The 9,063-nt window shown below is 44.3% G+C and overlaps 1 long non-coding RNA gene across 1 annotated transcript; it reads left to right on the plus strand.

Annotated features, from left to right (window-relative positions):
* The first annotated feature begins 5,532 nt into the window (after nucleotides 1-5,532).
* Nucleotides 5,533-7,919, plus strand: LOC108645563. Its single transcript, XR_004219980.1, has 4 exons — nucleotides 5,533-5,565; nucleotides 6,115-6,159; nucleotides 6,714-6,800; nucleotides 7,794-7,919. It is a non-coding gene; the product is annotated as an uncharacterized LOC108645563 (long non-coding RNA).
* Nucleotides 7,920-9,063: the final 1,144 nt, after the last annotated feature.

A 9,063-nucleotide genomic window follows, 5' to 3' on the forward strand; every position in this document is an offset into this window, starting at 1 on the left:
TTCCTCATTCTCACTGGGTTTATAGTTATGTGTAACTGTCACTGTTTCTGTCTGTCCCTTTCCCTTCTCTGCAGTGCTGGTTCCGACTCCTGATACAACTTCCCAATATCCATTCATTCCTCATTCTCATTGGGTTTAAAGTAATGTGTAACTCTTACTGTGTGTTTCCCTTTCACTTCTCTACACTGCTGGTTCTGACTCCTGATAAAACTTCCCAATACCCATTCATTCCTCCTTCTCACTGGGTTTATAGTTATGTGTAACTGTCACTGTGTCTGTCTGTCCCTTTCAATTAATTCCTCATTCTCACTGGGTTTATAGTTAAGTGTAACTGTCACCGTGTCTCTCTGTCCCTTTATGTTCTCTGCACTGCTGGTTCTGACTCCTGATACAACTTCCCAATATCAATTCATTCCTCATTCTCACTGGGTTTATAGTTATGTGTAACTGTCACAGTGTCTGTCTGTCCCTTTCCCTTCTTTGCACTGCTGGTTCTGACTCCTGATATAACTCCCCAATTTCCATTCATTCCTCATTCTCACTGGGTTTATAGTTATGTGTAACTCTCACTGTGTCTGTCCCTTTCCCTTCTCTGCACTGCTGGTTCTGACTCCTGATACAACTTCCCAATATCAATTAATTCCTCATTCTCACTGGGTTTATAGTTAAGTGTAACTGTCACCGTGTCTCTCTGTCCCTTTATGTTCTCTGCACTGCTGGTTCTGACTCCTGATACAACTTCCCAATATCAATTCATTCCTCATTCTCACTGGGTTTATAGTTATGTGTAACTCTCACTGTGTCTGTCCCTTTCCCTTCTCTGCACTGCTGGTTCTGACTCCTGATACAACTTCCCAATATCAATTAATTCCTTTTTCTCACTGGGTTTATAGTTATGTGTAACTCTCACTGTTTCTGTCCCTTTAACTTCTCTGCACTGCTGGTTCTGACTCCTGACAAAATTTCCCAATACCCATTCATTCCTAATTCTCACTGGGTTTATAGTTATGTGTAACTGTCACTGTGTCTGTCTCTCACTTTCTCTTCTCTGCACTGCTGGTTCTGACTCCTGATACAACTCCCCAATATGCATTCATTCCTCATTCTCACTGGGTTTATAGTTACAGTATGTACTGCCCATCTAAGAGCAAACAAAGCCCATATAAACCTCACTCATCAAAAGGGTACACTTAGGGGTATATTTATCATGCTGTGTAAAAAGTGGAGTAAAACATCCCCGGTGATGTTGTTCATAGCAGCCAATCAGATGCTTTGATTTGGTTTTCTAGCTGTTGAAATCTAATTGCTTATTCGTTGCCCTGGGCTACATCACCGGTAATGCTTCTCTCCACTTTTTACACAGCATGATAACTATACCCCTTAACCTTTAACAGCAGCGCCTGCATTGTTATGTCAATGTGATGAGAGCTGCCTTCCCCCTAGGAAAGTGACAGTTGGTACAGTCCGTTGGTTGCCATTGTGGTGAGAGGTAAGTGTACATCTCCTCTGATAGATGTTTTGCCTAAAAACCCTTATTTTAGCTAAAAAAGAGGGGCAATAGTTGGGTGACTCCCCCCCCCCAGACTAGGGGATGTTGCTCCTGTCACTGGTTTTAGTGAATTTGGAGAATTTTCCACTAAAATGGGCTTGTTGTCCCCAGTACTGACAGGCTCCTAAGAGTTTTGCCCCTCTGCCCCCGGGTATCTGCCCTGCCCTTATGTACCAACCTGGGTACACAATAAGTACATACAATGTATATACTGCACATCTAAGGGCAAATAAAGCCCATAAAAATTTGTCATATGATGAGAGCTGCCTTCACTCTAGGAAAGTGACAGTTGGTAGAGTCCATTGGTTGCCATTGTGGGGAGAGGTAAGCAAGCATCTCTCCTGTAGTAGATGTTTTGCCTAAAAACCCTTATTTTAGCTAAAAAAGAGGGGCAATAGTTGGGTGACTCCCCCCCCCCAGACTAGGGGATGTTGCTCCTGTCAACGATTTTAGTGAATTGGGAGAATTTTCCCCTAAAATGGGCTTTGCAGGCGCCTTTACTCCAGCGCTGGTTGGGAGACACAGACCCAGGGTTGGGCAGTACTGACAGGCTGCTAAGAGTTTTGCCCCTCTGCCCCCGGGTATCTGCCCTGCCCTTATGTACCAACCTTAATGTGTAACTGAATGTACTTGCACTTACCATGGACACAGGGCCTGATTTACTATTTCTTACTATTGCAGGGGGTAAATCTAAATCAGTGCTTCTGAAATTATGGTGATGCCCCTTAGGGGAATGGTAGCAGCCAATTACTGATTGGTTGCTATTGGCAACTGCAACTTGCATTTAGGCACCTATGTTAGTAAATTAGCCCTAGTACCAATTTAACCCCCTAGGTACCACATGGAATCCCGGCCTGAGTGTCAGTAAGCGTGAGATTTGGGGGGAACACTTTGAATGGGGCCCCTGATCCAATGTTGCACCTTAAAAGGGTAAATGCATTATCCGTGAAGCTGACTTGCCCTTTTTATTCCCGTCTCTATACAGATTGCTACAGTGTGTGACTGGTTAGCGACTTCGGCGCTTATCCACCTTTTTGGATACTGATTTTTTTTCTGGTTTCTCCTCAGTTCACCTTTTCCACCCTTAGTGAACGAGCCTAGAGGAGAGCCAGCGCCTATTGAGGGGGCCCCTTAGGGTTCCCCGGCCCTGGGCCGGCCGGCCGGCCCCCCCGGTCCATCTTTTTTTCCAGCACCTGGAGCTCCATTTGAGAGGTAATGTAGCAAATCCAGTTTATGATTTCTCCTACAGCAAGTCTCGCCCGCATGAAAAAATAAATTGTACATAGAACACAGTATTGGGAAATGCTAAAGTGATGTTTTTCATTTTGTCTTCATAGAAACAACATGTTCAAGCGGCTGAAGTGCTGTTTCTCTTGCTTCGGCAAGGTAAGGGCTTCATCTCTTTCTGCTGTAACAGGACATATTTCATTCTGTGGGAAACTTCATGGAGGGGCAAATGGAAAGGGAACACCTAATCACATGACCTGATAGACTGCCCGCAGCTCAGACTAAGGGGCATATTTCATATTTGTGTCTTTTTTGCATTTTTTTTCTACTTCGACTAAACTCACTAACTGCGGATGTTACCATATTTATTTTAAAAAATCTATTTATTAAAAATGTGATCAAAGATCGAAACAACACGAATACCTAAAATTCATCATTTTAACATTTTTTAATGGGTCGCAAAGCTCAAAAAATTAAGACTGGAATAGTTGGAATGTTTCACTATGACACTTCCCAGTGACTTCTACAGGATCTCGCCAGCAAATGTACCGGCAATGTACTTGTAAATTTATAATAATTAGTCCTCCGGCCCCAGCCAACCTCCAATCGCCTCTGATCCACCCCGTCACCTCCAATTCCCTCCCCCAACTTGCCTCCCTACCCTGCACTGCTAGGTTCACTTGATGTGGGCGGGGATATCATTACTCCGCCCCTATTTGCATCATGCCCCGTATCCTGGGTGCCGCCCCTTAGCAAACATGCCCCCACCCTGGCCGGTATTAGACATAACAAAAGGTGGAAAGCCTAATTGTGCCCCCAACTATCACTAGTGCTGATTCCGCTTTAGTGTAGGGGATACACAGTGTCATACTTGTGTTTGCACCAAATCCCTCATGTGTCACTCAATACTCACTCCTCCATTTATTTCATTATAGTTTTCCTATTTGTGCATTTATTTTCTCTGATAAAACTTTTTTTCTTCATTACAGAGGAAACGAAAGCGGGCAGATAATCCCACCCCTGAATCTGCCATGGTAAGAACTGGGCAACATCATTTCCTAAACACCATTTTCCTAATTACTTGTGTTATCAAAGCCGTGTTATTTCCTTGCCTATAGATTTCTATGCACAATAACCTTGATGAGGCTACACTATGTACATAGGGGCCCATTTACAGGTATGGGACCCATTATCCAGAATGCTCGGGACCTGGGGTCTTTCCGTAATTTGGATCTACTACCTAAAGATGGCTAACATTATTTAAACAGTAATTAAACCAAGTACAATTGTTTTGCCTCCAATAAGGATCAATTATATCTTAGTTGGGATCAAGTACAGGTACTGTTTTATTATTACAGGGAAAAGGGAATCATTTAACCATTAAATAAACCCAATAGGGCTGTTCTGCCCCCAATAAGGGGTAATTATATCTTAGTTGGGATCAAGTACAGGTACTGTTTTATTATTACAGAGAAAAGGGAATCATTTAACCATTAAATAAACCCAATAGGGCTGTTTTATTACGAAAAGGAATCATTTAACCATTAAATAAACCCAATAGGCCTGTTCTGCCCCAATAAGGGGTAATTATATCTTAGTTGGGATCAAGTACAGGTACTGTTTTATTATTACAGAGAAAAAGGAAATCATTTTTAAAAATATGAATTATTTGATTAAAATGGAGATGGCCATGCCGTAATTCGGAACTTTATGGATAATGGGTTTCCAGATAAGGGGTCCAATACCTGTACTTAGGTTTTCTGAGAAAATCTTGCGATTTTTTACGGTTTGTTTTTTTTGTCTCTAAACATTTAAGATAGTTTGGAGTATTTTCTCTAAAAATTTGTTGTTTTTTTTTTAAAAACCATGAACGTATAAAACTTTATATGACTTTTTTTGACTGACAAAAAGTGCGCCAGGTTTAAGCTGGTACCATCGTTTGGATCTGGCAATGCCGTTTGCCACGTGAGTAATAAATAATTCAATAATAAAACACCAGTCCCTGAATATTACATATTATTGATTTTCACTTCTTTCTAAAAAGCTGAGTTGATTTGATAACTTGACTTTTATCTCTTTACCAGGAACCACCAGAAATCCCTGGCAAAAACACCTGCCAAGTAAGTAGTAAAAAATAAACATACATGAAATGGTTTGGTTTTTGGAAGTTTAGTGAATTTGTTTTGTACAAGGACTTTTTTAGATACTAAACTACAAGTATATACAAGTTATAGTAAGTTGATCGGGTAACTTTATTTCTCTTAGGAGGAGATCCCAGAGCCGGAAATGGAGCCGGCGATAGAGAACTGCCGGGTAAGCAAAAGAGAGGGGAGAGTAGGGGCAAATAAAAATCACCCTATATTTTATACAAGACTGTATATTAGCTTCTTTATTACAACATGGAACATCTTTCTCTTACCTTTTTTTAATCAGGAGACTCCAGGAATCCTAGACAAGGACATCTGTCAGGTAAGAAAAAATAATAGGGTCACAATAGAGAAAGATATTTTAAGAGAATATCAAATGCAGATTCACTTTGGGGGGGCAAATTGTTAGGCACCGCCTACTTCAGCGTTGGTGAGTCTGTCCCACCTCCTTATTATGCCCTGTGTTACACAGCAACATACACCTTCTATTTCTCATATATTTATATCAAATAAGACTTTCCCACAACTCTTTGCTTTACTTTGAGCCATGAGAATTTTTTTTACAATCTTTTTTTCTGTCTTAAACAGGATGAAGAAGTGATTGGGCAGGAGAGCCCCGACACCGGCCCCTGCCACTCACAGGTAAGCAAAACACAGAAAGAAATCGCCAGCGCTCGGTCTAACCCACGCTGTAGTGTTGACCAGCTGCTAGAAACACACTATTGTGCCAGCGCTCGGTCCAACCCACAATCTGGAGTTGACCAGCTGCTATAAACGATAAAAAGCCATTAAATATTCACAAAGAGAAAGAAAGTTTGCCAGCGCTTAGTTTGCCTTTAAAAATAATTTTTACAAAAAATGAGGTGTTAGTACCACACTTTGGCCAAAATATGTAAGCTCACGTGCCACGTCAAGGCCCCTCACTGTACGTGAGTCCTACACTGTCTAATGACTTTGAGTCTGTGATGCAATTCAAATAAAGTCCCCCAGAAAGCAATGTGACTGAGTATTAAGGCCTATTGCACCTACCTTTAGCTCAAAAAGGCTCTAGTGGGAAAGCAGGGAGCTTTTAAGCCCCAGCTCATTAGGTAAGGTAAGCAGGTAAGCAGGTAAGCAGAAAATAACATATGAATGAAAAAGATTTATTTTTATCGTCTTCTCTGCTGATCTGAGGTTTTCTTTCATAACCAGGAACCCTTGGAACAACATGGAGACCCTCCCATCAACACCTGTGAGGTACGGGGCAAAAAGTTTGCAGGGGTCCCAATGTGTTTTTATTTGAGCTACAGGGTTCATGAATAATATCTGTAAAGGATAATAATTATATTTACCTAACAGTCAGTATCTGTAACTTAGCGGTCTTCTATCTCGTATAAATTAGAAAATGAAAAAATGTGATTGGTTGCTATGATTACATCCACTCATACAATTTAACTCATAGGCTGCCACCACATGTGTAGATTCTCGGCCTGTGGATAAACACGGGCTGGGAATCCGACCCCATGTCCCTAAATGCTTCTTGATTTGCCGGCGCCCCGAGCCATTGCGCTGCCTTGGGTTCAGGCAAACAGAGTGGATTTTGGTGGGAAACTCCTGAGTATAGCTCCAGCCAACACAATGGCTCCAGGTGCAGGCACGGCAATAAGCTTTTTGGGGTACAGGGGGAAGATATTCAGCCTGAGTTTATGCACAGGCCTAGAATCCACCAATCAAATGTGCAAATAAGGGAGCAGGGAGCCACTGGGGCTCTGTACTTACTAATGTTGCAAAACTGTATTTATATTTCCCAGGAGTCACCATTTCAAACTGGCCACGACACCGGCCAGGAAGAGAGCTCAGACGAGCAACTGAGCGAGGAGGAGGAGGACCTTGAGGAGGTTTGAGCTGAATTTTATATTTTTTCTCTCAATATATCATTAGACCATTTTAAACCTCCGAGCAGCCCCCAATCCCACCACATCATGGAAACTCTTATGTAGGCCCCATTCCACCCTTACCTGAATGTCACAAGTGCTCAGTGGGGCGGTGGGTCACCACTTTTTGCCTCCGTTACAGCCTCTCAGACCTTCCACATCTCTCATTGCCCTTCTAGAACATGCAGACTAAAGCCAAGATGCAGGAAGGCTTCACTATACATAGTCCTGCAATCAGAGCAATGAGGGGTATAAAAGAAAGGACACTGCAAAACATAACAAGCATCAACCCTGCCCCCAAACTCTGCTGTCTCCCCTTATTTATGGGCACAAACATATACATTTGGGTGTTGCAGTTCTACTTTAAGGTCGAGGGTTGGGTTCATATAACAACAAATAGGAGATATGACAGGAATCTGGCACTAACACCTGCCAGCCTGAAATCTCCAACAGAGAGCGAGTGGGCGCTCCGACCAACTACCAACACTCTGCACTGGGGCAGTAATCCACGGTGGCCAATAAGATTTTTGCTTTCATGGTTCTACCTGTAGCTGACTGAACAAAGGTAATAGCTATATGGTTGCTATGGGTTACTGCCCAGGTATAGTTTTGCCCAGTGTTGATAAATGAGCCCAACTGTATCATGTGCTGGCCTCTGTGGCCATTTCACATTCCTGTGAGTAACGATCTGCCCTACAGATATCACTGCTGATTCCCTGGTGGCCAATGGGGGGTGAGGCACAAACGGCTGCTGTAGCGCTGGCTTACATATCCCCCTTACCAAATGGGTTTTCCCACTGGGCAACAACTGGCGCCAGGTAACCAATACAAGAATGAAAGGTACCATTACAGGTAGCGGATATTCTGTAGCCCCAGCATTTTATATCTAAAGAACAAGTATTTGTCAAGTTTTTACCTTATTTAAATAATTTTTAAAATGTTTCTCTATTTTTTCAGCGCTCGACTGGAAGACTGTTCAGGGCAGTACCCTGCCAACATCTACCTTCCGTTGCCCTCCTCGACACCAGTCCCCTCCCTCCCACCCCTTCCTTCGACTCAAGCCCCGCCCTCCCACAACTTAGTTCCAGGCCCCCACTCTCCCACAACTTCGTTCCACACAAGCCCCCACCCGCCCCCCGCTTTGTTCCAAGCCCCCTCCCTCCCACCCCTTCCTACCAATCAAGCCCCGCCCTCCCACCACTTAGTTCCAGGCCCCCACTCTCCCACCCCTTCGTTCCACACAAGCCCCCACCCGCCCCCCGCTTTGTTCCAAGCCCCCTCCCTCCCACCCCTTCCTTCCAATCAAGCCCCACCCTCCCACCCCTTAGTTCCAGGTCCCCACTCTCCCACCCCTTCGTTCCACACAAGCCCCCACCCGCCCCCCGCTTTGTTCCAAGCCCCCTCCCTCCCACCCCTTCCTTCCAATCAAGCCCCACCCTCCAACCCCTTAGTTCCAGGCCCCCACTCTCCCACCCCTTCGTTCCACACAAGCCCCCACCCGCCCCCCGCTTTGTTCCAAGCCCCCTCCCTCCCACCCCTTCCTTCCAATCAAGCCCCACCCTCCAACCCCTTAGTTCCAGGCCCCCAATCTCCCACCCCTTCGTTCCACACAAGCCCCCCCCCCCCCCCCCCTTTTTTCCAAGCCCCCCCCCCCCCCCCCCTTTCTTCCAATTAAGCCCCACCCTCATGGTGGAGGTGGAGGAGGAGGAGATTTGGTTGTAACTACCAACACTCTGCACTGGGTAGGTAATAAACTGTGGCCAATCAGATGTTTGTTTTCATAGTTCTACCTGTATCTGACTGAACAAAGGTAATAGCTATATGGTTGCTATGGGTTACTGCCCAGGTGCAGTTTTGCCCAGTGTTGATAAATGAGCCCAACTGTATCATGTGCTGGCCTCTGTGGCCATTTCACATTCCTGTTAGTAACGATCTGCCCTACAGATATCACTGCTGATTCCCTGGTGGCCAATGGGGGGTGAGGCACAAACGGCTGCTGTAGCGCTGGCTTACATATCCCCCTTACCAAATGGGTTTTCCCACTGGGCAACAACTGGCGCCAGGTAAGCAATACAAGAATGAAAGGTACCATTACAGGTAGTGGATATTCTGTAGCCCCAGCATTTTATATCTAAAGTATTTGTCTGTAGTTTTTATCTTATTTAAACAATTTCTAAAATGTTTCTCTATTTTTTTCAGCGCTCGACTGGAAGACTGTTCAGGGCAG

This window comes from Xenopus tropicalis, chromosome 8 (assembly GCF_000004195.4).
Source record: "Xenopus tropicalis strain Nigerian chromosome 8, UCB_Xtro_10.0, whole genome shotgun sequence".
In the NCBI taxonomy this organism is placed as follows: Eukaryota; Metazoa; Chordata; class Amphibia; order Anura; family Pipidae; genus Xenopus; species Xenopus tropicalis.